This window comes from Eulemur rufifrons, chromosome 15, assembly GCF_041146395.1.
Source record: "Eulemur rufifrons isolate Redbay chromosome 15, OSU_ERuf_1, whole genome shotgun sequence".
In the NCBI taxonomy this organism is placed as follows: Eukaryota; Metazoa; Chordata; class Mammalia; order Primates; family Lemuridae; genus Eulemur; species Eulemur rufifrons.
The window spans coordinates 71462419-71469521 of record NC_090997.1 but is presented as its reverse complement, the minus strand read 5'-3'; the positions used below and the strand labels follow the sequence as shown (position 1 = coordinate 71469521).

The 7103-nt window shown below is 35.9% G+C and overlaps 1 pseudogene; it reads left to right on the top strand.

Annotated features, from left to right (window-relative positions):
• Positions 1 to 736: 736 nt before the first annotated feature.
• LOC138396072 (U2 spliceosomal RNA) lies at positions 737 to 906 on the top strand (annotated as a pseudogene).
• Positions 907 to 7103: the final 6197 nt, after the last annotated feature.

Sequence of the window (7103 nt, the reverse complement as noted above, 5' to 3'; positions counted from 1 at the left end):
CCTTGAGATATATTAATATAGATAGATATTTCTATGTCTACTTACATATATAGCTTCCTTAATAATGAAGTGATAACACATGAATATATGATTTGGGAAGTCAAATATCTTTTCAATTTTTTATATGTATAAATAAAATACAGCAAAAATAACACAAAAAATAAGTAAAACAAAAATGATAAGTAAAAATAATATAAATACAGCAATAATCAATAGTGATTATGAGACTGAGTAGTAAAGAGCTGCAATTTATTGAAGAGAAAGCTGGCATAGTGAGCTGTGATAATAGAAGATACTATACTTTGGAAAAATAGAATAGAAAGGCAATAACAGAAAATTGTATTAAAGCTCGAGTGTAAGATATGGAAAACCTGATTTAAGTGTGCCGAAACCACTCTGACAGAAACAAATGAGTTTCAGAAGAAGTAGAAGTTTCTTTCTTGATCACATATCCATGTTCTACTGTGGGTATGTGGCTGCTTTACATACAGTGATTCAGAGACGTAGGCTCCTTCCACCCACTGCCTCTTAGAATCTGGTTACCATCCACTGCTCCCAATAGCAGGAGACAGATCCTGGAGGAGGAATATCTGTTCTTAAATTCTTTATGCACAAGTGGCACATGTCACTTCTTCACCGGTTCCATTGCCAATACACAAAACTGCAGAGCAGGGATGGAAACTCGGTGTACTGGATAAACTCAGAAGAAGGGGAAAATAGACACTGATGAACATCCATTGCTTCTCAGCCTTTTGGCTGAGATCAAGTGTAGTATCTGTTCCTATCAGTTTAATGTCTGTTATATCCTAAAAAATTTTTAAAAATCCAGTGGTATTTACCACAAGACAATGTGAGTGAAGAATCACATGTGGAACACTTTAAAATTTTGAAATTTTCACAATTATGTAAGGTTAAGTTGGAGCATTACCATATCCATTTTGTCCCTGAGGACAATTTAGACTTTTATAAAATCCTCCAAATTCCAGGTTTTCCATCTTCCCCTTATGTAGCTCTCTCTCAGTTTCTAGGGAAAATTGGATCTGATAAACATAATGGACTATATTTATCATAAAAGGACTATGTTTAACACAAGGCAGAGTGACAACTGCCATTGGCATGAACCTATCTTGTCAGATAATTAATCCATGTATGGCTTTGCATTACCATTTTTCTTTATTTCTCTGTGTATGAATTTCTGTCTTGACAATCTGTCTTGACAAAAGGCATAAAGGTCTAGAATCCAGTCTTTGTTTTGCCAGGCTCCCTACCATACATGACATCTTTCCTCAGCATCCCAATCAAGAATGAGGCTTTGCTATCTCCTAACAGACTACCTTTGAAAGTCTGTTTTCCTGCTTCTACAATCTGGTTTTGCACCCCCTGGACTTTCCACTGCAGGGCTCTGCCTGCTGGTTGCCTCTCAATATCTCACCTCAACTTTTAACAGATTTACCAACACCAGCTGCCAACTTCCACCCTGACAACACTCTAATACTGTGTTCTGTCAGCACCTTGGACTTCCCACAGTGCTACAGAGGGGTCTGTCCAGCCAGTCCCTGCCTCAAGTGATGAATCTAAGTCCCCAAACCACCTGTGTCCTCTGGGCTACTTCGGTACTTAATTCTAAATATGTCTTAAGATAGAGCAGAAATTGGGTTCATTCACATGTATCAACAACTAGTCTGACTTAAAGTCCATAGTACATTTACCACATAACAATGACTTCAACTGAGTGACAGCAGGAAGGGCATAATTATAGCTGACTCTGAAATTTTCAGCTCTCCTCTATAAGACAAATATGACTTATGAAAGACAAGGCGATGAGTTTCTAATTTCAGACTTGTCATTTAATTTCAACTTTTTATCTTTTTTTTAGTTTTTATTTCACTGTAACTTTTTAATCTTAATAGACATATGAGAGTATATTAAAATTCTTGAGGCTAACTTGAGATTTAAGCCAACAAAAATATAATCTGTTATAGAATGTCTAGATACATACAGATGGCCTGGGATACTATTCTCATACCCTTGAACTGTATGACACTGAGACTTAATTTGAAATTGCTTCATATGGGATTTTGAAATGTAAGTACACTGTACCTGTTACAACTCTTGGCCACTTCTCAGTCCATATGTTTTCTACCAAAATGAAGTGGTGCAAAAATGTAGAACTATTTAATTCAAGGTTATGATCTACATGAAATATGCTCTTGAGATTGGCAGCCAGTACTACTTATCATGGAATCTAAGTAAACTTGCATGACTTCAGGCAACTGCATGTGGTATATTTTAACAAGTATAGGGAACCAGCTGTTCTCAAGTTGGCATGAGATAGCTCCAAGGCATTTCTAGGGTGGCACCAAAATAAAGGATGATGTGAGTGATACCACCCTGTCTTCAGTATCTCCTCTCTGTCCCAGCATTCTTATTTATGTAGTAAGTGTGTTTCCATATCAATGGCAGATATTTGTAATGGCTTATTTCCTGTAGATTTCATTCTTTTTTTTTCCCTAAGTCTGGTCAAAATTTATAAAGCAGTGTGTGATCAGGGAAAGATTCTCTGTACATCCCCTTCAATATCAGAAACTGTCTAGGCTGCTTTTGATGCAGATGTAACAAGACACTCACATCGCTTGTCAGCTTTCCACTAAAGACCCACATATCTTCTTTGTGCCTCATTCAGTTGTTCTATTACTTGCTACTTCTGCTTAATGAACACTGAAATTTGACATTTTGCTAAGTACAAGAGTTAAAATTTTGAACACAATATTTTCAGAAGGATTGGGAAATTGAAATAATTTATGAAATGGAAAAGAAGATCATCTTTGTCAAAGGAGTGGACATTGAGTAGAGAAACTGAAAAAATAATGCGAAAAATGTACAGTAATAGTCCTTCACTCTTCCAGTCTTCAATAATTTTATTTAAAATTAAAAATCAGGTAATAATGTAAAAAATTAATAATATAGAAAGTGTATTTAGAATGTAAAATACAAAGCAGTATATATTACAGTACATAGAATATATGATTCTGTCAGATGGTATATCACCCAATGTATGCTGTGGGAAGAGGGGAAATGAATAAAAAGTCAGGTAGTGAATAAATTTAAAATTGCTTTTAGCTATTCAGAAAAATATACTAAATAAGACAAAGTATTATTTTATTAATGCTAATACACACAGAAAAGAATGTGTGTCTAGATCTTTAAGTCTTGTTCATAACTCATTAATTAGTTTAACTTTCAAAAATTACATTCCCATTTATTTGTCATGATCCATGATCATCTGAGCACATGCAGTTATCATTGCTCTCAGATAAGTTCCCCTTAGTGAGGATGTTGACAAAAGGAACGAGACCGAGATCCTGACTATTTCTGACAGTGGATTGATTTGACAAACAGACTGCATAATACTTTAGAATACCCTTACCAAGAGTGCTATAAAGATTATGTTTGATATTGTAGAATTGAATGTACTGGCTGATGTGGAGATAATTCTTTTGCATGGACCTATAAACCCACTAGGAGGCTCTAACAAAGAGTAGGTGAATGAGAAACACGACATTTTAAATGACATAGAAACATTTTGCCTCATGCAAAAACATTCAATGTCAAAAGTTTTTTAAAAGTCTAGACTTCAGACATATCAGTAGAATTTAAGTAAATAAAGCTAGCAACCATCAATAATTGCAATGTTTCAGGAAATAGGCTAGAGTTGAGGTATACTCTGAGTAAAAAGTAAATAACCACAAACATGAATTATGAGATCATTCCAAAGCATAACACAGGATAAAGATGATATAAGGAATGTACAGGTGAGCCTTACATTTATTTAAGTAGGTTTAAAAAACCTAAATATGATGGCTATTGGTTTCTTCCTACACCTATTTTATAGAACAATTTGATAGCAATCAAAATAAATCAAATAAACCATGCATAGCCTATCCACTAACTAGAAGTAGGAGAAAATATTTTACTGTTATCCTCATATTTTCTTATTATGGAAATCTATTTTTAAAACTTGTATGAACTTAAGCAGCAGACACTGAAAAGAAATTATGTTTTTCATTAGGCTTTGTTTCTTATCACCTACAAAATAAAGTCAGTATATTAGAAATATGTATTTCAAAATATTCATTGCCATAGCTTAAAAATGCATACAATCAGATAATAGCCTGGAAAATGACATAGCACGCATGCTTTTAGATGTGATCAATTAGATGTTTCATTTATAATTCCATGAAATCACTTAACACTGCAGTCCCCAACCCCTGAGCTGCAGAACAGTACTAGTCCATGGCCTGTTAGGAATTGGGCCACACAGCAGAAGGTGAACAGTGGGCAACACAACAAAGCCTCATCTGTATTTGCAGCCACTCCCCATTGCTGGCATCACCGCATAAGCTCCACCTCCTGTCAGATAATCAGCAGCATTAGATTCTCATAAGAGCGTGAACCCTACTGTAAACTGTGCATGTGAGTGATCTAAATTGCTCACTCCTTATGCGAATCTAACGCCTCATGATCTGAGGATGGAGCTGAGGCATTGGGGAGCAGCTGCAAATACAGATTATCATTAGCAGAGAGGTTTGATTGCACAATAAATGTAATACATTTGAATCATTCTGAAATGATTCCTCCCCACCACAGTCCATGAAAAAATTGTCTTCCATGAAACCAGTTCCAGGTACCAAAAATGTCAGGGACCACTGACTTAACATACACACTGGGAATGCATTCACGCTGCATCACCATATCATTTGGGCAGCTTTAATTACCTTTGCCATTTCAGATATTAAGTAGTTTTTATATTGATTCATTTATTTATCATAACCATTTTTAATTTCAGAATTAGCATAACAAAACTGTTCTGAGTTAGAATGCAAATATGTCCTATCAAAGACTAAAGTATAATAACATTTTACTGCTGTTAACCAGAGGAAAAACCTCATAAAAAATAAAAATTAGATGACTGTACCAAAACTTTATAGTCTGAGCTCTTTAAATTTCAAAATGTCCAATTTATGCCCAGATATGAAAAAGAGGAAGTACACCTCCTTCTTTTCCTGCCTGCAAAATAAAATGCCAGATATCAAATCTCTAATGAAAGTCTTCCTATCAATCTAACTGTGTTTTCAGTAGCAATGAAAAAAACCTAACAAGACTACTTAATCCCTTAGTAAAAAATTATGTAATTAGTAAGGTCATATATTTACATTAAAGATAAGCAAATGTAAATAACTGTTAGGATTACATTTTTAATCTACATCCAGTTTTATTGATTATGTTATATAATAGGACAAGTTCATTTCAAATAGTTTTCTAATTTCATCACTGAAAGATTGGCTGAAAAGGAAAGCAAAACTGTTCATCTCTGTGACCATAATTTGGTAAACTTTTTTATTTAGCAGCTTTCCACAGGCAAAGTTATGCATTAGTGTTCACCCAGAGAAATTCTGGTTCCCACCCCTTAGGGGTTTACACAGCAAATGTCACATTTTCCATGTGCAGATAAATTCATAAATCAATGTGTACAGCTCATATTGCCTGAATCGTTATAGCAAATTTTAATCAGCTAAACACATACAAGTTTTGCCACACTCCATCCACTGCTATCATGAGATCAAAATATAGCAGATGTAGCTGCATGACAAAGAAACATTGCAATTAATGTCAGGGACATTTTGGGTAAAACATCTTCTGAAAATGTGACTAACATTTTCCTCCGGTGATTCAATCACATTTCCACATTATATAATAGAATGAGAAGATGATTTTGCTATTTGTATCAGAACAGTTTTAGATATAATAAATAGAAATTTTGTCAAGTTTCCACAAAATTGTGTTGTTTTGGGAACCTGAGGGTAGACACATACGTAGGCCATAAGAATGGAGGAAGAGAAGAGAAAGAAGGAGAAAAACTAGAGCATGCATCATCTTGTCTTGTGACTTTAAGAATATATATTTGGTTGTGTCCTTTGAATAGAATAATTCAGAAAATGTTCTACAATGATCATAGTCTTAGATAGAATTAGAAGATTGTTGGCAAGGCAGTTTAGGAGAGAGGTATGAGGGTGAACCTTTCATAATGGACACAGAATGTAAAGATCATCTGTGTCCATAGAAGCGGCCAACCCTAAGCCCTGTATGACATTATTCACTGGGCTGGAGGGAGGCAACATGCCACCAGGTGACAGATTGACGATGGCAGGCTGTTTACATAGAACAGCTTCCATCTTGGAGGGGGCAGATGTTGTACTCAAGGAAATAGACATATTGGTGTATAAGTTCATCTTTTCTGCATCAGTACTTATGCTATCACCACTACTTGTGGATTTACAGAATGTATGAGCCTTCACTAAACATTATTGTCTTTGGCTAAAGGATATATTAATATTTTATATGAAAGAAATACATCTATGGGTTTATACTCAATGTATCCAATTGTCTTATCGTGTGCCCTCTACTCTAAAACTCCTAGCTTGATAGAATGATGAGAATGGTGAAGTCTCAGTTGTGATGTATGCTTAGAGAAAACATCCTATGAGGCTGGAGTGCTGTGCTATAAGGTACATTTTATGCCTTAAACCCGTGGTCTCTAACCCCCAGGCTGGGGACTGGTACTTGTCTGTGGCCTGTCAGGAACAGGGCCACACAGCAGGAGGTGAGTGGCAGGAAAGCAAGTGAAGCTTCATCTGTATTTACAGCTGCTCCCCATTGTTGGCATCGCTGCATAAGCCCCACCTCCTGTCAGATCCATAGCAGTATTAGATTCTCATAGGAGCATGAACCCTACTTTTAACTGTGCATGTGAGCAATCTAGGTTGTGTGATTCTTATGAGAATCTAATGCCTGATGATCTGAGGTGGAGCTGAGGCAGTGATGCTAGTGTTGGGAAGTGGCTGCAAATACAGATTGTCATTAGCAGGGAGGTTTGATTGCACAATAAATGTGATGCACTTGAATCATCCAAAACCATCTTCACCCACAACCCCCCTAGTCCATGGAAAAATTGTCTGCCATGAAACTGGTCCTTGGTACCCAAAAGGTTGGAGACCACTGCCTTAAACCATGGGTCAATATGTAATGCCCTTTCCCACATAGTG